This window comes from Xenopus laevis, chromosome 4L (genome assembly GCF_017654675.1).
Source record: "Xenopus laevis strain J_2021 chromosome 4L, Xenopus_laevis_v10.1, whole genome shotgun sequence".
Taxonomy (NCBI): Eukaryota; Metazoa; Chordata; class Amphibia; order Anura; family Pipidae; genus Xenopus; species Xenopus laevis.
In genome coordinates, this window is record NC_054377.1 from 81,572,689 (window position 1) to 81,597,816 (window position 25,128).

Sequence of the window (25,128 nt, forward strand, 5' to 3'; positions counted from 1 at the left end):
GTAGTTATGTTAGTAGTTAGTATTTAGATATTTTAGACTGACGTGGGCATTTTCCATACAGAAAATGTCTTTCTACCTTTGCACTGCAAATTAGAAAATATGTATGTTATGTAATATTTTGTGGTGAAAAAAAACATCCCCTGGACAATGTAACAAAAGTCAGAAAGATAGAAAGGTGCACACAATTATATTGCAAAATTGCCAATAGACAGTTTATTAGCCACGGATATGACAAGTATTCAGCATTTCAAGGTGGAACCCTCCCCCCAAAATAAATACTTGACACAGCCTAATAAACTGGCTATGAACTATTTTTCGGTTTAATGGTTAACTTTTAGTATGTTCTAGAAAGGCAAATTCATAGCATCTTTTCAATTGACCTTCATTTTTTTCTTTTTAAAAGTTTTTGAGTTATTTGCCTTATTCCTCTGACTCTTTCCAGCTTTTATATGGGGGACACTGACCCCCTCTAAAAAAACAAGGCTCTGTAAGGCTATTACTGTTAGTTTTGCTATTTATTTGCAAATTTTTGGCATATCAGTCACTATATATTAATAAAAGTTAATTTAAAGGTGACCAACCCCTTTAAAGGAGAAGTAAAGTCTTTTTCCACTTGGGGGTGCCAAATGTTAGGCACCCCCAAGTGATTGTTTATTCTTACCTGAAAGCCCCGGGCTGGTGCTCCTATCAGGAGAAAACTGCACCGGCCTGGGGTTCTTTCATCGAGCACACAAAGTGATCCTCTTCCGGCTTCTTCTTACTTCTCGCGGCTGTGCATGCACAGTAGAGTGCAAAGCTGAACTAAAAAGTTGGCTATTTCATTCTACTGCGTATGCGTCTGCCCCAGAAAATTTGAAGAAAGAAGAAGCCGGAAGAGGAACGCTCCATGGTGCTTGCTGGAAGAACCCTGGGCCAGTGCAATTTTCTCTTGATAGGAGCACCGGCCCGGGGTGTCAAGTATACAGTTACTACATGTGGATGGAAAATGTAGTTGTAGCCTACTAACGCAGGCAGGGGTATGAGCAATAAAAACATAATTGGCTTTATAGCAATAATTTATTCCCCAGTTGTCAGGGAAAGGTTAGAAGTAAATGATAAAACTCTTTGGATTGTGTCCATGCTTGCTCTATCTTGGCCAACAGATTTCAAGAGTCTTCCAGCCAATATATTATATTGCTTGTCTGTTGTGCTTGAATTATTTTATTATAAATTCATTATAATGAAAAGTTCTAGCATATGATGTATTTTGCTAAATTTATGCTACTTCTCTATCATTGCTTTGTTTAAAGGTATACAACTGTATAGCTGGAAATACGCCTGCATATCTGCAAACAATGAACAGCAGTTATACAATAGGTGCTTAACACTGGTAGAATTTAGAAGATAAGAAACCAGTTTTTATGCGCAATGTTAAACAACAATGCCCACAACCCAATGCCCACAACTATTATATGTATCAGAGATGATTAGTATTTGGAGATAAAAAAAAATGTGGCTCTATATTCATGATAATATTCAGCTATATTTAGCGGTTAATTATGAGAAAATGCCTTCTTTCTCACTTTACCAGGATTAAGACAGATCAATGCATGTAACATTTTTTTTAGATTCGAAAGCAATCCCCATTCTCTTAGATTGCAATGTATTATCTCTTTTCTCCTGAGGAAAGCAAACCAATATGTCTGTCATTGCCCAAATGCTGGAATATGTGTTAGTATAGTTCTTTGTTTCATAGAATGTCTGTTTTTATACAATGGTGAAGATTGGCTATTCTTTGTCAATAACTTGAAACATATTAAAGGGGTATTAAAGGAAAACTATACCCCCAAAATGAATACTTAAGCAACAGATAGTTTATATCAAATTGAATGACATTTTAAAGAATCTTACCAAACTGGAATATATATTTTCATAAATATTGCCCTTTTACATCTCTTGCCTTGAGTCACCATTTCGTGACTCTATCTGTGCTGCCTCAGAGATCACCTGACCAGAAATACTACAACACTAACTGTAACAGGAAGAAGTGAGGAAGCAAAAGGCAGAACTCTGTCTGTTTATTGGCTCATGTGACCTTACATGTGGTTTGTATGTGTGCACAGTGGATCTTACGATCTCAGGGGACGTAATTTCTATTTATGATTACCCAATGGCACATACTTCTAAAAAAGTATATTATTATGATAATGGTTCATTACATGAAGCAGGGTTTTACACATGAGCTGTTTTACTCAGTATCTTTTAATAGAGACCTACATTGTTTGGGGGGTATAGTTTTCCTTTAATGTGTTTTCATTGTTGTCATCGTTTAATTGCTGCAAGGTAACAAAAATATTTTCCCAAATATAAACCATTCTGTTTTGACATTAGTTTGATTTTCCCCCCATTTTTCCTCCTGCTTTGTGTTGGAGTCTATTTGAATAATTGTCTTCTCACTCCCCTCCCTCTCTTGTCCCTGAACACTGATTAGAATTGTGTTTTTAAACAACTACACCCTAAAAACAAACATGGCTAGAAATGCAGCATTTCATAAACTGAAATTACTGCACCTGCCTAAAGGTTCAGAATCTCTATATCAGTAATTATACAGTTCTACTTCTTGCAGTGGTAGTGGCACACACATGTTCTGTGTGGTCTGGGCAGCTGTTGAGAAGATAATCTAAAGGGTTGTTGCAAATCATGCTGAAAATGAGGTTCATATGTCACAGAAGCTACAGGATGATGCTAATTATAACATTTTGTTTCAGCATTCACTGATTTCTCAGCTGCCATGTAATGTAAATCTGAATTAATCAGCCTTGTGCTGTAACTTTTCTGTTCTATATATGCAGTATTATAAGTGCTATGAATCAGTAGAAAAAAAGATGGGGAGCTACAGGGGGCATCTTCAGAGACACCGCTCAACAGCAGTCTGGCCAGAGGTATGACAGACCCTTACATGGGGTTTCCAACCTGTTTGTCCTGCTTTGATCCGTATATGTCTTGTGTGTTTTTTGTTTTTTTTTGCTGTTGCAAAGCATACCTGATCTTGCTAGCTGGTTGAATGGCTAGATCATTTTTCAACTAGATTTTCCTTCCAGTAGTTCTGATTAGCTCTTTAGTCTGTACAGGTTTTACCCCTTACTCCATATCCTCATGCAAAGACATACTGAAAAATATTCCAAATATTAAGTTGTATTAGCATGCATTACATTAACATTTTTATACTTTCCAATGGTTTGTCAATTGATGTTAGAGAATGGGGAGTCTGTTGAAAAATGCATGATAGCATATAGCTTAATGACTGGTAGAATGAATATAACAAGAGATTTGTAATTTAAATATTATTGCTTGTTTTTGTTGCAGGCCGAGATGCATCGTTTGACGCATTTTTTGTATTTTCTGCTCCTCCTTTCTCTCTCAATGATTTGAGCTATCTGCCCTCTGGACAGTCTTGCAGTGTTTGGATCCAGTCAACTCTAAAAGATGTAAGAGCTATGTGTTAAGTTTGCCACTATTTCCCAGTTCTAGCCCAAAGCAACCAATCAGATGTTTGCTTTCAAACAGAAGACCAATAAATACTACCTGCTGGTTGGTTGCTACAGGTGACTTGATAGGTATAAGCCTTTATATTACTCCATGTCTCATAAAGGATTTGTGTAATAAAATTGGATATGCTAAACATACTGCTTGAATTTAGTGACTCAGTTGCTCACGGTTAGTCAGAGACTGATTTGATGCATCACAAAACACTTCAGTCAATTTCAGAATTATTAAATAATTTTCATCGAACCCATTGCTTAATAGACATAGATGTCATACCATATACCGAGTAAGGCACCGAGACTAGTATATATTTATTTATGTTAGGGCAAATTGGTGTGTTTGGCAATCAAGTACTGCATGAAAGTCTCTAAAAAGGCACTACAGAAAGTCACCAGTGACACCCATAAATGTGGAAGGCAGTCTTTTGAACAATGGTCACGTAAAAAACATCATGCCTTAATGTAAACACCCCATAAGGGGATGCTGGAAGCCAAACAATAGCTTGGTTGCACTGAATTGTTTAAAGCTACTTGTTTATACCAGTGGTGGTGTTATAGTTGTTCCCCTTCTCCTGCCACCCAAAGGAAATGAACCTGAATGTGAGCTCATAACTGGAGCTAGTTACTTCAGATAGGGTCATGTTAGGGTATTGGCACAGAGGGCAATTCAGAGGTCCTCAAAGCTCCCTGGATGCTAAAGCCTGTGGGGTCGTAACAACCAAATAGCAGTGTAAAATCCAGGAAGGGGAACCATTTAACAACATGACCGAAAAAAAAATATATATATGATGCTGTTTTCAGATTTAGCAGAATATCAAACCTGCAGCAAGAGCTTATCAATACCTATGTTAAAGAGGAACCATTCCTACACTGTAGCTTGCCAATGCCAAGATGTGATGTTCTCAAGGAACTTTAAAAGTCACTTTGGCAGTAAAACTGTTAGCCTGAAGCACTATTTCATGCTGGAGGTGACATTTGGGAACCCAAAGGAAATAATTGGCAATTATTGCTATCCAAATGTGTTTTATTATAACCTTGGCATTCCTTTAAGCGAGGATAGAAACCAAAAGGCTGGCACATCCAGATCTATGTTGTGTTGCATAGCAACTATGTAACAAACGTTTTTATGAGCACTTATGCCCTTTGTAAAACCACTATTGACTGCACACTAAAGAAAAATGTCAATAATCACAGAAATATTCTATGGCCACTGTTAGTTCTGGTGGGTCACAAAGAAAATGTCAAGTCTAAATAACGATTACATTTCTGTCCTATTCTTTTTATTGTCTGGGCTTGCAATATCTACAGCAGGACTGTATCTTTTATAAATATTTTTTTCTATATAATTATTTTCATTAGGAGTACCTTAAGACAATTATTACTACAATAAAGGTGCATGAAAATACGGACATCCAACACAATTTGCCATAAATCAGCAGGGTAGCAAGCTTGTGATTTATAACTTTTAACCGTGGCAGTGACACTACTATTTAGTGTTCTTATATATTGAGCAGGTTAAATTTCAACATTGTGTTTAGAGACGTGATGAGAAGTTGTTCAGCATGGGAACGTTTACTTTAGTTTCTGAGCAGATCTCAGAAATGAAACACGTTTTTCTGCAATCTTAAGACGTGCAATTTTGACGTGCAACTCCTCTTTTTCAGTTCATTTTCAATAGACCTTTCAGCAGATCTCTGGAGGCTGAAGCCGATAAAGTAGGACTCCAGTTGGCTGCAAAGGTAACATACTGTGCTGCACGGAGATTTCTACAGCTGTAGATCTTTACACATATATATACTGTACATGAACACATCCCACATATCTGTAGTGCTTTTTTATTTGGCAGCACTTGAGTTTGTTATCCCTTGCCTCACAAATGACCAGCTGGTAATCAGAACAGAAAAGGCCGGTCGTTTTTTATGTTGCAGTGACAGGCAGGCTGGATAGTATTGTGTCCCACCCTGCTGGCCTGTCATCTCAAGGGCCCACCATTTCAGCCGTGTCCCCCCCATAAACTCCCTTTCCTCCTCACCTTGTACCTCCTCTTGCTGCCACCTCCTGGGACTGCAAACTTCGGGCCACCGGCAAACTGCTTGCCTCGAAGATCCCTTGAAAAGCAATGAGCCTGGGACAGCAAAGCAAGTGAGGGCCAGGGCCCCAGGATTTTTTTTTCTGTTGTCCCACCAGCCAATGCAACCCTGAAACATGGCCTTTTTAGGTCCATAATATAATTGTATACCACATTGTCGCACTTTCTCTTAAGCTTGTGGTGTAAACTGATCTCAAAACTCCCCTCTAAGTTCTAACATCCTTATATATTTTATGACTCTGGGTATATAAACATAACAACACTTGTGTTTTGATGAATTTTAGCCTGGGTGCAACCCTGTTAGGCACAAACCTTTGTACTGTAGAACAATGCCAGCACTCACAGCACTTTTTGTGTTTATTTAAAGTAGTTTGATGTTTTAACAATTTTTGAGAGGATTTAGGGAGGCAGCTGGGTAGGTGAAATGTCATATAACTACTTTAAATGGACACTTAAGGCCCCTATATACGGGCCGAGAAAAGCTGCTAACAGACAGAGTCTGCAGTTTATTGGCCCGTGTGTGGGGCCGTCCGACGGACGTCCCCGATCAATATCAATATCTGCCAGAAAGTCGGCCAGATGCAATCGGGCAGGGTAAAAAAATCGGATCGCGGGCGCATCTGTTCATTGGACCACAATCTGATCAGCCCTATATCGCCCACCTCAATGTGGGCATATTACGGAGAGATCCGCTCGTTTGGCAACATCGCTAAACAAGCGGATCTCCCAAGCACTGCGTATCTTGACAGCGCTATATAAATAAATGATGAAATGATGATGATGATCTCCCTGTGTATGGCCACCTTTACATGAGAACTGATTGCAATTGAAAACATTTGCCTTTCAGCATTTGTACATTGTAGTTTCTGTCTTCGAAGATGTCCTTCTGTTGTATTGCACTGTCGAATACATTGTTGCTTTACAAATGCCACTATCATACAATATGATCAGTATTACTTGTTAATTATATTGTATTTCAGTTTCATATATTTTCTTTCTGTGTGAAAGCTATGTTTTGAATTTTTTTTTTTTCCACAAACTAGCTTTTTCGGGGAAAGTCTTACTACATACACTGCTCTTTGTTACTGAAAAATGCAAAAAAAATGCTGACACTGAATTTAGTTGTTTTTAAATATTGCAGCACTATAATCCTAGTACCCAATCCTGGGGATGGCAAATAAGGGCTGAATTTTTGTTGTTTCAATTACAGAACACAGCATCCCTTTAAAGGGGTAGTTTACCTTTAAGTTAATTTTTAATGTGTTATAGAATAGGATCTTAGCAACTTTTCAATTGGCCTTAATTTTTTTTTATATATTTGTGCTTAAAGGAGTAATTCACCTATAAATTTACTTTCCATATAATGTCAGTTATTTATTTTTTTTAATTTGCTTTAATTTTCTACCTCTTGCCAGCTTTCAAATTAGGTCACTGACATTGACAGTCAAAAAAACTATTTCTGTGTGGGTGTGATATTTATTATTTATTTGTATTACTTATCTTTCTGTTCAGGCCCTCTGCTATTCATATTCAACTTTTTACCTGGTTGATGGGGTAAATTCCACACCGAAGGACCTCGGCACAAAAATCTAAATAATTAAGAAATATATAAAAAAAATAAAGACCAATTGCAAATTGTCTCAGAATATCAGTCTGCATTATATGAAAAGTTAATTTAAACATGACCTAAGCACAAATATATGCAAATGTTACACATTACTTTAAAAACTAGATTATATCACTAATCTCCACAAAAAAAGTATTTTGTTTTGACACATATAGCTTATATGCATATTTTGCAGTAGACCTAAGGAGGTCAGGGTTTTGTTAGTTGCTGCCATTTTGTTTGATACCATGATTTGTAAGGCAAATTGCAATTTTTCCTCTAACTTAAAGTTTATTCTGTTTCTTTTTTTAATTACATTGTTGTTGTTATGCTTCTCAATGCTTATTAACACCCTGAGAGTGATTATCTTTAGACATGTCATGCTCTGAGGCTAGAAAGGCTATATGCATTAAGGTATGAAATAAGTGCTATGTTGTTGCCACAGTAATTTTAGTCATATTGTTATTTTATATAGAGAAAAACATTTCTTTGCAAGGAATCTTAGTTCACTTTAGGTTATTATATTCTTTTAGAAATATTGCCATCTGGTGGTACAAATGCAGTTTGCACTATGGCTTATTCACTACAACACAATTCAGGGATATCCTTAGCAAATCAGTGTATAGTACTGTACTTTTTAAATGTACTATGAAGGATGTATACTTAGGTTTAGGGATAAGATGATTGTTATACTGTGACATTTTATTTGCTGATTATTAGCTGTTTCTATGCCATGACTAATATAGTGGAATACATACAGTTCTAGGCTATGTATATGCTTACTGGGGGAATCATTTGTTTGGCTACTCTTGTGCCGACTAGTTTCAGTCAAGTGTCTTAACTAGATGTCACAAAATGTTTTTGGGGGTTCTCTATGTGCAACTCATGTGATATATGCGAGTTCCATCCTAATGTTATATGACAGTTGTGTAAGCCTTTAAACAATTCAATATAATTGCTATGCAAAATCTGTCCCACAATCCTCCAGTTTAAAAAACACTAATGCCTGGGCTTTCAATAATCTTCTTGGATGATGATACCCTCCACAAGGCCTTGCTTTATAGAAAGAAATCCCAGCCATAAAGCAGAACAGTACTGCTGCTTATACTGGGTATCAGAATCGGTGCCACTTTGACAGAATGCTGCTATGAAGCAAGCTAGAATCTCAGCCAATTAGCAGGACAGGACTACTGCCTAGGCTGATGTTACATTTGGCACTTTCTCTACTGCATGATTACATGACAATCCTGCCCCATCCGTTCTAGTAAATCCTGGCACGTGCATGATGGTACTACACATGGGGTGGACTTCTGCCCCAAAACACACATTAGAACCACTTCACACTGAAATTGGCTAGTAAATGGCATTAAAGTTGTTGGCAACAGGCTTGGGAAGTATTTTAGGCAGTATTGACTTGTTCTCATTCCCACTGTGTCTTTGCAGAAATAAACAGTGCCATAAAATAACAACAGCAATGTAAAACATTCCAACAGGCTGAATAATCTATGCGGATTGTGAGCACTCTTCTTCACTCTTTATGCTGAGCTGCATAATAAAATTAAGTAATTAAACAATATGCACACATTTTAACCCTTTAAGTGCCAGCAGAATTTCGCATTTTGGTTACGCGAAATGCCAGCCGTTTTTGAAACATTTTGTGCTCTCTCACTTTAGGGGCATTTTCTGAGGGGAAACCTATAGTTTACCTAGGAAAACTATACATTGTTTTTTTCGGTAGAAACTGAGCTTTCTAAATCTGTCTGAGTTTTCATGTATTTCCACCTGTGCAAAAAAATTTATAGTGCTAAATACCAAAAAAAAATGAAAAATTACCATTTTTCATCGTATATCAATTTATACCAGAAAAATATTTCATTTTAGGGATGAAAATCCAACTGATTTGGAAAGCCTTATGTCTCTCGAACGTGCCAATACCAGATATGTATAGTTTTAGGGAGATTTAGGATTTCTGTACAGCAAAAACTCCCGGCAGTATATTACCGAATTTTGAAAGCACTAAGGCAGAAAACGGCATGCTTTAGATTCCAAGGCAAAAAATCCTGAAACCGTAGGTTTACCCCAGAAAACCATACATTTTTGAAAAGTACACATTCTGCCGATTACAAAATGGGTAACTGTGTCTCTCTACTCCCAACTACCAAACATAAAAGCTTGTCTGAACATAGCGGTTTTTCAAAAAAAAAATTCAAAATTCTGAAAAATCATTTCAAAAGTTTTATTTTGCTGCTCCGCATATCCCAAACTATATTAGGTACCAAGAAAAAGCACCTGAAATATGATTGCCAGGGGTCCACTGAACAGTTTGATACCCATTATGCATAGGTTTACCAAAGTATCTGGCATTTAGAGACACCAATATGAAGTTAGCACATCCAAATTGTTCAGGACTTTACTTCAGCTACTGAGAAATCAACACATTGACTGCATTTTTTGTGGGGTAAAAACACAGAAATATATGTTTACCCCCCAAACCCATATATTTTTGGAAAGTACACATTCTACTGAATCTAAAATGGGTACCCATGCCTTTCTGCTCCAAACTACTGAGTCGCAAGGCTTTCCCAAAATTGTCGGTTTTGGTGAAATATCTGAAAATTGCCTCAAACCTTCAACTTCCCAGCACCATATCGCCCATGTATCATTACGTACTAAGAAAAAGCACCCTAAATATGATTGCCAGGGTTCCTCTGAACATTTTGGTGGTCATTGTTCATAAGTTTACCAAAGTATCTGGCATTTAGAGGCCCCAAAATGAAGTTAGCGCATACAAACAGTCCCGTGGGTAACTTCAGCTAATGAAAGATCAACACATTGACTGCATTTTTGTGGGGTAAAAACACAGAAATATATGTTTACCCCCCAAAACCCATATATTTTTGGAAAGTACACATTCTACCGAATCTAAAATGGGTACCCATGCCTTTCTGCTCCAAACTACTGAGTCGCAAGGCTTTCCCACAATTGTCGGTTTTGGTGAAATATCTGAAAATTGCCTCAAAGCTTCAACTTCTCAGCACCATATCACCCATGTATCGTTATGCACCAAGAAAAAGCACCCTAAATATGATTGCCAGGGTTCCTCCGAACAGTTTGGTGGCCATTGTTCATAAGTTTACCAAAGTATATGGCATTTAGAGGCCCCAAAATGAAGTTAGCACATACAAATTGTCCTGTGGGTAACTTCAGCTAATGAAAAATCAACACATTGACTGCATTTTACCCCATTATATGCCCCACATTTCGTAACTTATCAGCATAAAACATCCTAAATATGAACGCCAGGGGTCTACTAAACACTTTGATGCCCCATATGCATAGATATACCAAACTATGTGGCGCACAGAGACCCCCAAATGACAATAGTGTATATACATTTTCACGGCTGACGCGCGCTGGCTGCTGCAATATAAGCACCTGGTGTGTGTAATATGCGACATTAGATTCCCCTAACAGTACAGAGACCCCAGAAAACCATATATTTTCAGAAAGTACACATTCTGACGAATCCAATATGGGTAAATATGTGTTTCTACTGCAAACTGCCAAACTGCAAAGCAATGCTGAACATAACGGTTTTTATCAAATTTCTGAAAATTGTCAGAAAGCTTGAATTTTACCCCATTATATGCCCCACATTTCGTAACGTATCAGCATAAAACATCCTAAATATGAACGCCAGGGGTCTACTGAACACTTTGATGCCCAATATGCATAGATATACCAAACTATGTGGCGCACAGAGACCACCAAATGACAATAGTGTATATACATTTTCACAGCTGACGCGCTGGCTGCTGCAATATAAGCACCTGGTGTGTGTATTATGCGACATTAGACCCCCCTAACAGTACAGAGACCCCAGAAAACCATATATTTTCAGAAAGTACACATTCTGACGAATCCAATATGGGTAAATAAGTGTTTCTACTGCAAACTGCCAAACTGCAAAGCAATGCTGAACATAACGGTTTTTATCAAATTTCTGAAAATTGTCAGAAAGCTTGAATTTTACCCCATTATATGCCCCACATTTCGTAACGTATCAGCATAAAACATCCTAAATTTGAACGCCAGGTGTCTACTGAACACTTTGATGCCCAATATGCATAGATATACCAAACTATGTGGCACACAGAGACCCCCAAATGGATATATAGTAGATAAAATTTACAAGGCAAAACAAAATAAGGCAGTAAAGAGTGAAATGCAAAAAAATCCAATAAAACCACAAAAATCAATGGTTTTTTTCCAGACTAGTGTTATCGGCCGTCAGAATCACAGTTTGAATATTTTAGCTGGGCCAAACAGGTTATACGGCTAGAAACAAGTGAACACAATATATGCAGAGCTGAAAATGCAATAAAATGGCTAAAAATTCAATAAAATGGCTAAAAATGCACCAAAATCCCCCAAATTGCAATATAATCACCGAAATAACATACAAAAGGTATTGCACAGTACGGTTAGCGAATACGCTATTCGTAATGGCAATAAAACATTTTTTTCAGCCAAAAAAAGAGACGATGCGATAAGAAAAAAAAAAAAAAAAAAAAGCCACAATGCCCTGTATGTGCGTGTGCGTGTGTACAAATGGTAAATTACATGTTGTGTGTGCGTGTGCACGTGTGTGTAAGTGCAGTGAGTGTAAGTGACCCCCCCAATCCCCAAAAATGTATGTGTAAGTGTGAATCTAAGTGTGTATTACTGTAATAAGTGTGTGTTGGTGTGTTTGTGTGTGTAATTGTTGTACTAACCTGAAAAAGTCGCTGGAGACTGTTGCAGACGATCAGGAAGAGCCCCTGGAAGAGATCTGCGACGTGGTTCCTGTCTCTGTGCTGTGGGGCCACTCGATCCCCTGCTCTGCTCTGCTCGTTGCCTAGGGGCAGGGGATCGAGGAGGAACGGAGCGAGCGGCTCTAACAGCCGCTCCTCCGCTCGAGAACCAGGAAGTGCTGCAGAACGTAGAATCTACGTTCTGTGGCATTTCAAGTACCTTTGCCACAGAACGTAGATTCTACGATCTGTGGCATTTAAAAGGTTAATAATTACATTAATAAGATATTAATAAGAAATATGACACTTACGTGACCTAGGCTAGACAGGTTGGTACGCATTTTGAAGATGTGCTGCCTACTCTTTCCAGTCTCACCCAAAAGACTTATGCAATTCCAATGCCCAAATGTGCTGCAATGGAACTATTTAGCTGACAGGAACTAGTATTGCAGACCTGCTGACTGCTGAACAGATTTTAAGTGGGGCACAAGTCATAGGCCAGCAGACAGTAAAGCAAAGGATGACAGCATTTTTATTTTGCAAAGGGTTAGCAGAGCGGACCCACACATTTTAAATGTATTAAATAAAATGCACATGTAGGTGGACCTGTGTGATGAACATCACACAATTTCAATTACTTTGATGCTGCGGGCCCCGGTTGCCAGTGAGAGATGTTTAGTGCTTTGAGTGCTGATTACGGGTAGTAAGAGTGACTGCCCCTCCACCCGTGCAAAGCAACTCTTCAAAGTAGTGACAGTTGCTAGTTATTTTACCTAAAAACACAATAAATGCAGCGCATAACACCTTTTTCAGGCCACCTCTACTCCAGGGCCTATCTGCGGCTGGCCCTCTGCTGCAGTCGGCTTCCTCTGTTAATTTGCCACTGATTATTCCATAATATATAAGAACAATGTACGAGTATAGGATCCCTTATCCAGAAATCCATTGTACAGAAGGCTCAGAATTATGTGAAGGGGCTCCCACACCAGTAAATGATGGCATTATCTGGGTTTATAGAGTAATAGTGATATATTCCTGTTAAAATTGGAATGTGTCACTTTCAGAGACTGCAGGCTGTGAATGACATTGTGACTTACAGACCACTCTGCAGCGGTCAAACTCTTATTTCATCATTAGTTATAGTCTTAATGCAAAGTGCTGCATAATATAAATAACAATGATAATAACCTACAGCAAAGTTATTGGTGGAGGTATAAAAGTCTGCATGGAAAATATTGAATAGCTCTCCGTTAAGTATATGCATGGCATCAAAGACAAACAGCACTGATTGCTAGAGCAAACTTATTCAGATTTGGAGGGTGAACTGTACCTCTCAAAAGAGTCATCATTCCAAATTGCGTGCACTTTGCCATCCTTTACGGGTTGCAGTGCTTTTGCAAGATGAGCAGATAGCCTTTGCCGCTGTGTATTACAGCTCTATGCTGCTTATCATCTCACCACTCAGCTCTGATTGCATTCATTTTTTTAGTGCTCTGTAAATGGCTCACTTTGAGCAGAAGTTCTGAAAAAACTATTTTTTGATTGCTTCTCTTGTAATGTTTTCTTTCATCTTTTTTAAAGGTGTTAAAATGGCCAGAAAAAACATTTTCCTAATGTAACCACTTTACAGCATGCATTCATTATGCATTTTCAATAAGTTTTAAAGTTATTTGTACGTTTAATTGACTATTGAATGCAGTCTGTCTGTCCTCTCTGTCTATTTTCTGCACTGCTGATTGAAAGAATGCAGCAGAAACCAAATTAAAAGAAAACACCTGTTAAAGAGTGTGCAGGGCATTGTGGGAATTGGAATCTTGCCTCTGAACCAGCAGGCAAATACTACTTTTCACTGCAAATCGATTTACAAATAACTTAAAAAACACTGAACATTTGTAATGAATGTATATTGAAAAGGTAGTTCAAATTAATCTCTTTTTTTTTAGGTAAAATTAAATTTTTGGTTTACGTCCTTTTTAAAATGCTGCAAACATTTTTGACAATAATACTTTAATCATATACACTATAGCTTTACATTGTGTAATCTGCTCATTACGGTATCATTTAAGTCTGGAAATACAAGACATAAATGAAATGTGATTATTAAAATATACCCAGAATGTCAGTATCATGTTTTAATGGACGTTTTTACATGGACTATGAAAATACCATAACGTTGGGTCGTTTGCATACAATATTTGTTTCCAGTCCTCTCTATGGTGAAACTAAGAAATTTCCTTTTGACAACCACAGACACTGTTTTTTTTCTGCAGCAGTCTTTCACATGTATTTATTAAAACCTAATGGATTTTATTTTGTTGCTATTTTAAATATGACTAAGGGATTCTTAAAAAAATGGCAGCCATTTCTTATATAAGCTATGACATTGCTGGCTGGTCCAAGGAAACAATATTAAAATATTTGAATTCTTTGCTTATAATGAACTCTATGGGACAAAGGGCGAAGTGCCTAACACTAGCGAAAATTCACAAGCGTGACATCATTTTGCCAACTCTAGCACTACTTCGCACCCTTATGCCAGACGAAGTTGCACTATGGCAAAGGGACGTAACTACACTAATTCACTAACTTGCAGATTTAACTGAACGTTACCTCTTGCGCCAGACTTGCCTTCGTCACCTCAGACCAGGCGAAGTGCAATAGAGTAGATAGGACTTGCTTCAAAAAAAGTTGAAATTATATCTAAGTCCCAAAAAAAGCTGGCGGCTTTTACTTTTTTAAGGGTGAAAGGCCAAAAAGATTGTAAATTTTTTTGGGGATACCCTCCTTCCCCCCTACATTTCCTAACATATGACACCTAAACTATACAGTGGGCACATGTATAGGGCAAAATAACAACTCTATTTTATTTTATGTAGCTTTTCCAGCCTCGTGTAGTGTAATGTATTTGCTGCTACATATATGTCCATTGTACTTTAACTTGGTGCTGTATGCAAATTAGGCATCGCTAACGTAACTTCACTTTGCTTGGCGATGTAACGCTAGCGCAACTTCGCTATCTTTCACCTCCCTGAGCGCAACTTCGGATTTTAGTGAACTAGTGGCGCCCTGGCGAAACTTCACCTGGCGAAGTGTGTTGAAAGGAAATGCTAGCGCGTTTTTGGTGCCCCTATGGGAGATAGTCTTCTTGCAATTCAGAGCTTTCTTTGCAATACACACACACATAATCTTGACGAAGGCTCAATGGACAAGCCGAAATGTTGAATAAACCTAATTTTTTATTTTTCAATGATATGCGAGTGCTGGACTTTTGTTTTGCTATGTGATTTTGCTTCTCACAGCACCCAGATATACAGTTAGATCCATAAATATTTGGACAGAGAATTTTTTTTTCTAATTTTGGTTCTGTGCATAACCACAATGAATTTTAAATGAAACAACTCAGATGCAGTTGAACTGCTAACTTTCTTTAATTCAGTGGGTTGAACAAAAAGATTGCATAAAAATGTGAAGAACTAAAGCCTTCACAATCACAATCACTTCATTTCAGGGGCTCAAAAGTAATTGGACAATTGACTCAAAGGCTATTTCATGGGCAGGTTGGGGCAATTCCTCATTATATCATTATCAATGAAGCAGATAAAAGCCCTGGAGTTGATTTGAGGGGGGTGCTTGTAAGTGGAAGATTTTGCTTTGTACAAACAACATGCGGTCAAAGGAGCTCTCCATGCAGGTGAAACAAGCCATCCTTAAGCTGCAAAAACAGAAAAAACCATCCGAGAAATTGCTACAGTATTAGGAGTGGCAAAATTAACAGTTTGGTACATTGTGAGAAAGAAAGAAAGCACTGGTGAACTCAGCAACGCAAATAGACCTGGACGTCCATGATAGACAACAGTGGTGGATGACCGCAGAATCATTCCCATGGTGAAGAGAAACCCCTTCACAACAGCCAAACAAGTGAACAACACTCTCCAGGAGGTAGGCTTATCTATATCCAAGTATACCATGAAGAGAAGACTACATGAAAGTAAATACAGAGGGTGCGGTGCAAGGTGCAAGCCACTCATAAGCATCAAGAATAGAAAGGCTAGATTGGACTTTGCTAAAAAAGCCAGCACAGTCCTGGAAAAACATTATTTGTTCAGATGAAACCAAGATCAACCTCTATCAGAATGATGGGAAAAAAAAGTATGGAGAAGGTGTGGAACATCTCATGATCCAAAGCATACCACATCACTATAAAACATGGCGGAGGCAGTGTGATGGCTTGGGCGTGCATGGCTGCCAGTGGCACTGGGACACTAGTGTTTATCCATGATGTGACACAGGACAGAAGCAGCCGAATGAATTCTGAGGTGTTCAGAGACATACTGTCTGCTCAAATCCAGCTAAATGCAGTCAAATTAATTGGGAGGCGTTACATAATACAGATGGACAATGACCCAAAACATACAGCCAAAGCAACCCAGGAGTTTATTAAAGCAAAGAAGTGGAATATTCTTGAATGGGCAAGTCAGTCACCTGATCTGAACCCAATTGAGCATGCATTTCACTTGTTGAAGACTAAATTCAGACAGAAAGGCCCACAAACAAACAGCAACTGAAAGCCTCTGCAGTAAAGTCCTGGCAGAGCATTAAAAAGGAGGAAACCCAGATTCTGGTGATGTCCATGAGTTCAAGACTTCAGGCTGTCATTGCTAGCAAATTGTTTTCAACCAAGTATTAAAAATGAACATTTTATTTTCAGTTTTTTTAATTTGTCCAATTACATTTGAACCCCTGGAATGAAGTGATTGTGTTAAAAAAAGGCCTTAGTTCCTCACATTTTTATGCAATCTTTTTGTTCAACCCACTGAATTAAAGCTAAAAGTCTGCAGTTCAACTGCATCTGAGTTTTTTCATTTAAAATTAATTGTGGTAATGTACGGAAAAAAAATTAGAAAAAAATTGTCTCTGTCCAAATATTTATGGACCTAACTGTATGCAGCTGTTTCCTACGTGCACCTATATACATTTTTTTTAATTTCATACCCCATTTATTTAAAAAAATTTAAAAAAAAAACACTTGTAATTAACCCCATGCTACCAATAATAATGCCAGTACTAATAATAATACTACAGGTATGGAACCTGTTATCCAGAATGCTTGGGACCTGGGGCTTTCCATATAATGGATCTTTCCATAATTTGGATCTTCATACCTTAAGTCTACTAGAAAATCATGTAAATGTTAAATACACTCAATAGGCTGGATTATATACAAATTACTGATTGATTACTACAGAGAAAAAGGAATTTTTTCTAAAAAATTTGGATAAAATGGAGTGTATGGGAGACGGCCTACAGTATGTAATAATTGGTATTTGACAGAAAGGGATACAGGGAACAAAATGACACTGTTCACTATGTTTGTTCTTGAGTATTAAGTATAAAAAATGAAGGATGGTAGTGTAAATGTTCTCCTGTTCTCTTTGTTATTAATGGAATCCTATTTGTCTATGTGTCTATGATGAAGACATGTTAAAGCCTACTGCACTTTACCAAAACTGTTAACATTTTTCATGTTGATGTGAACACCCTACATCATCTAGAGTAACTGTCAGGTGCAGCTTTAGATGTTTCACAAAGTACTTTTATCCTCACCCCGAGAATGAATCAATAAAATGATCAATAAAAAGCCTTTACCCCGGTGTGTGAAATGTTTCTCTATCACTGTGCCATCAACAATAGTTCTTGTGTGCAACAATATGCAGAAATATTTCGTTACTTGTATTTGTTTACTTGTAGGCCTGTGTAGATGTCAGAGCAAGTTAAATTTTCTGGAAACAAATGGGAATCTTAGAGAGTTTAAGAGGGCAAGCTCGGATACCAGAATGGCTTTCGACACACCCGTCCCATTAAAATCTTGCAGATCACTTGGATTGGCTTATACCTAAAGTGAGTGTAATGTACAGGTAATATACAGAGATGTCATAATGTAGCCTGGTTATTATTTGGTGTCCATCTGACATCTTCCATATGACAATGTTTTTAACAGGTCTAAACATTGCATAATTTTAGAGGTTTACTGGTTGGTTTGACAGCTGTACAGTTCATTTTCTTTTGATCCTTAGCATGTAGGTCAGATTCAAAAGTAAACTAACTGAACAGTTATGTCCCTCAAGTGAAACATATTTTCATATGTCATTGCCTCTGGTTCAAAGTTTAATAAAAAAAATCTAGGGATATATTTATCTTTATAAAGCTCTTGTTTATTAAATATGTCTCTCACTTCAATCCGAGAGGGCACAGGAACTGTATATTTTTTCTCCACTAGGAGGCAGGACACTAAAAGAAAGAAAAGGCTTTTTTCCTCAGCTATTGTATTCTCCACTTGTCTCCTTGACTTCGTGTAAGGGAATTATGTTTATGCTGTGGGGTATATATTCTATATTCTAAATTGTATAATGTATTCTAATTTATCAAAGCTAATTAAAAAAAAAAGAAAATTATATTTTAAGATTTCGGCATTTCCATTGGATAGTGGCCAAATCTAAAACCCACAGAGCATTTGTAGTCTAGTCAGAAAGGCAGCCTCCCATAGACTCCATTTTATCTAAATAATCCACATTTTTAAAAATGGTTTCCATTTTACATTGTAATAAGAAAACAGTAGCTTGTACTTGATCCAAACTAAGATATACTTAATCCTTATTGAAAGCACTTAAGTTATGAAGATCCCGATTACGGAAAGATTTGTTATTTGGAAAACCACAGGTCCCGAGCATTCTGGATTACAGGTCCCATACCTGGATTTGCAGGTGATTTTTAGGGATCCCTGTTTGGGCTTAAAGGAAAAAAATAAGCAAGGTAAAAGATCACTTGGGGACAGAGCAAAAAACTGTGTATGTAATAATTCATGCTGCAAATGTGACTGCTCAAAATGTGGTTCAGAGTAGTATTAACAGAAACATAACCCATGCACTAAAATATGTCATTGTGTACTCTTAGTCATCAGCTATCCAAGAGAGCAGGTTTTTTTATTTAATGCTAGTGATGAATTCTTGTATTATTATATACTGTTCTATATTAACAGCTGATCGCTTTAATATTCTTTCTGTTGATATTGGCCATTTGTCACAAGTTCTCATTTACCTATTTCATCATAAAATGTTCCTTTTGCATTGCATTGTTACTACCTTTGCCAGAAATTAACACAGTTGCTGCCTACATAAAGTTGTTGTATATTCTGTGATTCCTGCAGTCCTTCTGGATAACAGTGGTTCCAAAAGGCATTCTGCCATCCAAACCAAGCACTACTGCTTTAGAGAAAGCCAAGACACCATGCTAACTTTGCTATTGTATCAGAGGGCAGGATTGCTAGCTTCTAATAAGGGACAGTGATCAGTTCATTCTCCACTTGCAGGCAAAATGTATTTGTTTGGAATAAGGCTTTTGCAATTAGATGTAGATAGAGTCAGTTTAAACATTGGCAAGCTTATTTCCATCAAAGCACAGAGAATACTAGTATAGTACTCATCAGCACCACATTTAATCAGATAGCCACCATTTAAATGTGACTATTCTGAATGTCTTTGCTCTTAAAAAACATCTTCTGAACCATAAAAGTCAAATGACCTTTTCTGCCATCTTTTTGCCTAACAATAAATCGTATTTTTGCTCTATTCTAATTTGAGTAACCAAACAAACACTACATATTTTATATGCCCAATAATGCCTCAGTACTAGGGATGTGAAAGTAACATTTTATTTCAGAGTATGGTACCTCTCCGAATTTGATTCAACTGGATCAAAACAATGTATTTACTAACAATTCAAAAGAAGAAAAGTAACAAATATGTGGGACCAAGAGTCCTTAAACAGTTAAATGAAAGAATATTGTAGTTAAACCTTCCGATAAAGGTGGAGCAACAGTCATTCTGCACAGTAAACATTAAAAAAAAAAGATGCCCTTCACATTTTGACATTCCTATGTATACTGGACACTTATACTTTAACAACATCTGACTGTTGATAAACACCATCATTTTAATGAGTACACTAATTTGCACTTTGCAACAAGATATATTTGCACCCCAAGACATTTAGTTTATTAAAATTACCTAATGCCTTGGACAATAGGATTTGAAATAAAATACTTTGTTAGATTCAAGTGTCTACTATTATTTATTTTATTTTTGTACATCAGTCTTCATGTGCCATATCATAAAGGAATAAATGATCCGCTGATGCTCCTTTTTGGGCATCGTTTCACAATTCAACTGTTTTGTTGATTTAACTACGGTAAGCACAAACAAGATAAAGATTTTTATTTCTTGTACTCAAAAACTGCAATTTCGCTGCCACTGCATTCATTATTTCCTAAAGGACACAAAAAGAAATGAATAGTTGAATGTACATTTCAAATCCTTGTAATAGGATTTGACATAAGTATTTTGAGCACAAGCTTTGGTTAAACTTTCTACAGTGAAATCAGTTTATACATTAAACATACGGACATTTCAGAGGAGAAATTATTACAATACATTTGTCCTTCCAGGCCACCTCCATGGGTTTCTAGCTTACACTGCAAACTGCCTGTAATAATGAGATACTTAAGAAAAGCATTTTGTAGAGTAGATTTCCTTGTGGGTGAACCGAGTGATGTCTGTGAATACAGATATAATTGGCTGTACATTTGGATTTGCTTCCATTGATCTTATTAAGTCCATATACTTGTGAATGGTCTGAGTACATAAATAACATAAGCAGACTCTGTTAATCTCTATGGTTGCAGACCGTCGTACAATTTTTACTTTTCTGAGTTAAAAAAAATGAATAAACTTTCATTGCTCAGTGTTAGATGAAAAGCTTCAGGTTAATTGGATCATCTCTTTTCTTGAGGTTTAAAAAAGAAACATTGCAGCAGGCTGCCTGCGGCTGTATGAATCTTAATTATAAACAGAAGGACAGCATTTGTATGATGTGTTTTTGTTTTTCTCTGCATAATGGCATAAGTTTGTAGTGGACACTATACGGGCCATATTGTTGAACTGCATCTCAAGGCTTTTCCCAGGGAGATGTCTGCAAGACAAACCAGCAGAAATGACTTGAGAAAAGTTTTTATTGCAGTGGCCTTAGTTATTGTACATGGCAGGTGATTATTGTCTTACACCTTAAATAAACATTTTCATGCCTATTGCCATAACAGCAACAGCGGCTATTGAGACATTAAGGGGGTTATTTATCAAATCCTAATTTATCTCATTATTTGTATTAAAGTCAGACCAACTCAGAATTGCAGACTGGACATTATTTATCACAGAAAAAAGTCGCTAAAATCGGTTCTGGCAAAAAAATACGAAAAATCCGATTTTACCATTGGATTTTTTGGCACCAAAATGAGAGAAAAATCGGATTTTTGGCTGAAACTCTGCGTTGACCATGATATTGATATGGGACCTTTGCCATTGACTTCTACAGGAACCGACAACTTGAAGATGGCAGATTTTCAGAAAAAAATAGATTTTTTTTTTTGTAGTCAAAAAAAATCAGAATTTTTCGTGTTTTTTGTATTCGGAGTTTTATAAATAACCCCTTATTGGCATAGTGCTTTCATTTCCTTGACAAAAGTTACCAAGACACAACACACCCCTCGTGTGCCATATTTTCATATTTTTTGCTTTCAGAGGCAGAAGAATGGACAAAAAAATAATGTAAATATAGCCATTATGGTTCATATTTTGTCAGGGCAGCCTGGGTTTCTCCAGTACTGCACACCCTCTTCTACACCCAGGGAGTAGCGCATGTTGTGCAGTCACCCTCTGGAATGCAGCTTGCAAAATGCTCTCTGGGAAGTGCACAATGCAACATTAAATTGTCATTTAAAGGAGAAGGAAAGCTACAGAAGCAGTTTATTGCCAATAGATAAGCCACAATAGTGCAAGCTATAACCCTATATTTATTCTGCAGAATGCTTTACCGTACCTGAGTAAACATCTCTAGACACTGTCTCTGTTTAGGATAGCATCTGCCATATTGGCTTGGTGTGACATCACTTCCTGCCTGAGTCTCTACCTGCTCACTCATAGCTCTTGTCAGGTATTGCTGGGAGTCGAGCCGGGGACCTTTGGGTTTCTGGCTCGATACCCTAACCATTTGGCCAGGTGAGCAGCCTGTAGGGTTACTCACTGTGTGTAACCTGGCCTCTGCAGTCCCAGCCCAGCTGCCGCCTGATTGGCCTCTCCAGCCCCAGCTCAGCTGCTGCCTATCTTAATCAACCAATCAGGGCTGCCTCTTCCCTATTTAAGGGCAGCTCTCAGACCACTCCTTGCCAGAGCACTGCATGGTTTTCTAGTACTGCGGCATCGCCCCTAACTAGGTTTCTAGCTCTTGCCCCTTGTTAGTCTGCCTTGTCTTGTCCTGCTTACCTTTCCTATCTTGTACCTTTCTAGCCTCAACCTTGTTCCAACCCTACCTTGTACTCCTCTCTTGCTATCCAGCTTCCAGCTCTCTAGCTATCCTGCTTCCAGTCCCTTCTTGCTATCCTGCTCCAGTCTCCCTCTCTTGCTATCCTGCTCCAGTCTCCCTCTCTTGCTATCCTGCTCCAGTCTCCCTCTCTTGCTATCCTGCTCCAGTCTCCCTCTCTTGCTATCCTGCTCCAGTCTCCCTCTCTTGCTATCCTGCTCCAGTCTCCCTCTCTTGCTATCCTGCTCCAGTCTCCCTCTCTTGCTATCCTGCTCCAGTCTCCCTCTCTTGCTATCCTGCTCCAGTCTCCCTCTCTTGCTATCCTGCTCCAGTCTCCCTCTCTTGCTATCCTGCTCCAGTCTCCCTCTCTTGCTCCAGCCCTCTCTTGCTCCAGTCTCCCTCTCTTGCTCCAGTCCTCTCTTGCTATCTTGCTCCAGTCCTGTCTTGCTATCCGCTCCTGTCTCCCTCTGCACTCTATCCCCCAGTTTGATCTACGCCCGCACCGTCCTGTCCCATCCAAGCCGTTCCACTCCTGCCACGTCCAGTCCTTTCCTGTTGAGTCGTCGCCCTCTTCTTCCTGTCTTGTCCAGTCCTGATCATCGTCCTGTTCCAGTCTGACTCTTCGCCCTCATCTACCTGTTCCTGCTTCCCTTCAAGTTTCCCCTTGGCACATACAGCCCCTGCCTCAAGGACTCGCCCTTTCCCTTCTGACTCTACAGCGCCCCCTACCTTATCCTTGACAGAATGCTCTGGCCAAAATAGTCTGCAAGGGCTGTTCCTGTGCCTTCTGACCGGATTCCCAAAAAGACTGAATATTCTATTTTGACCCGCAGATACTGTGATGGCTCCCCAAGTAAAATTCCTATCTTTCTAGAGGAAGTCCTGCTCCTTTCAGAGAAAAAACACTTTCTAAGTGCTCCTCCAGTCAAGCAAGTTTCGGAAATCATTTTCTTCCTGCTAGAAGGTGAAGCTCGTTACTGGGCCGAGAACTTACTGTGCAGTAAATCCCCTATAATCTACGATACTGCTCAGTTTCTGTTGGCATTCCTAGATAAATTTGCCTCAGTTCCAGGGCCAGCTATCCCTCCGCAGTCTGCTCCAGTTCCAGGGCCGGCTATCCCTCCGCAGTCTGCTCCAGTTCCGGGGCCGGCTATCCCTCCGCAGTCTGCTCCAGTTCCGGGGCCGGCTATCCCTCCGCAGTCTGCTCCAGTTCCAGGGCCGGCTATCCCTCCGCAGTCTGCTCCAGTTCCAGGGCCGGCTATCCCTCTGCAGTCTGCTTCGGTTCCCGGGCCTGCCACCCCTCAGCAACTGCTTCCCCTGCAGCCTCGGCTGGCCACAGCTCCAGAGGGGCCTACCCAGCAGCATCGGCTGGCCACAGCTCCAGAGGGGCCTACCCAGCAGCATCGGCTGCCCACAGCTCCAGAGGGGCCTACCCAGCAGCATCGGCTGGCCACAGCTCCAGAGGGGCCTACCCAGCAGCATCGGCTGGCCACAGCTCCAGAGGGGCCTACCCAGCAGCATCGGCTGGCCACAGCTCCAGAGGGGCCTACCCAGCAGCATCGGCTGGCCACAGCTCCAGAGGGGCCTACCCAGCAGCATCGGCTGGCCACAGCTCCAGAGGGGCCTACCCAGCAGCATCGGCTGGCCACAGCTCCAAAGGGGTCTACCCAGCAGCATCGGCTGGCCACAGCTCCAAAGGGGTCTACCCAGCAGCATCGGCTGCCTACAGTTCCAGTGGGGCCTTCCCTGCAACCGCCATTGCCTTCAGCTCCAGAGCCGGTTCCCCAGCAGCCTCCGCTGCCCATGGCTTCAGCTAGGCTTCCCCGGCGACTGGCTCCCCACTGGCTGCCTCCTGCACTTGTGCCGGCTCAACAGCAGCTGCCTCCTGTACCCATGCCTTGTCCTGTGCCCCCAGAAGTGGGGCTTCTGCCTGATCCTGTGCCCCCAGAAGTGGGGCTTCTGCCTGATCCTGTGCCCCCAGAAGTGGGGCTTCTGCCTGATCTTGTGCCCCCAGAAGTGGGGCTTCTGCCTGATCTTGTGCCCCCAGAAGTGGGGCTTCTGCCTGATCTTGTGCCCCCAGAAGTGGGGCTTCTGCCTGATCCTGTGCCCCCAGAAGTGGGGCTTCTGCCTGATCCTGTGCTCCCAGAAGTGGGGCTTCTGCCTGATCCTGTGCTCCCAGAAGTGGGGCTTCTGCCTGATCCTGTGCTCCCAGAAGTGGGGCTTCTGCCTGATCCTGTGCTCCCAGAAGTGGGGCTTCTGCCTGATCCTGTGCTCCCAGAAGTGGGGCTTCTGCCTGATCCTGTGCCCCGAGATGGGGGGCTTCTGCCTTGTCCTGTGCCCTCAGAGGTGGGGCTTCTGCAGTGTCTTAACACAGTGACTGTACCAACCCTTAAAATAACATTCAAAACCCAGGCACTCATGTGGAGGGCACCCGCGAGGGTGGAGTTGCCTATACTGTTGCCAAGTCCCAGGGCACCCGCATGGGTGGCTCTGCCAAACACCTGGGCACCCGCCAGGGTGGCTCTTCTGAGTCCCAGAGCACCCGCCAGGGTGGCTCTTCTGAGTCCCAGAGCACCCGCCAGGGTGGCTCTTCTGAGTCCCAGAGCACCCGCCAGGGTGGCTCTTCTGAGTCCCAGAGCACCCGCCAGGGTGGCTCAACCGAGTATCAGAGCACCCGCCAGGGTGGCTCTACCGAGTATCAGAGCACCC

General features: G+C 39.9%; 1 pseudogene; it reads left to right on the forward strand.

The window, feature by feature from the left end:
- Positions 1-25,128, forward strand: part of LOC108713529 — a 43,922-nt pseudogene that overhangs the window by 6,999 nt on the left and 11,795 nt on the right.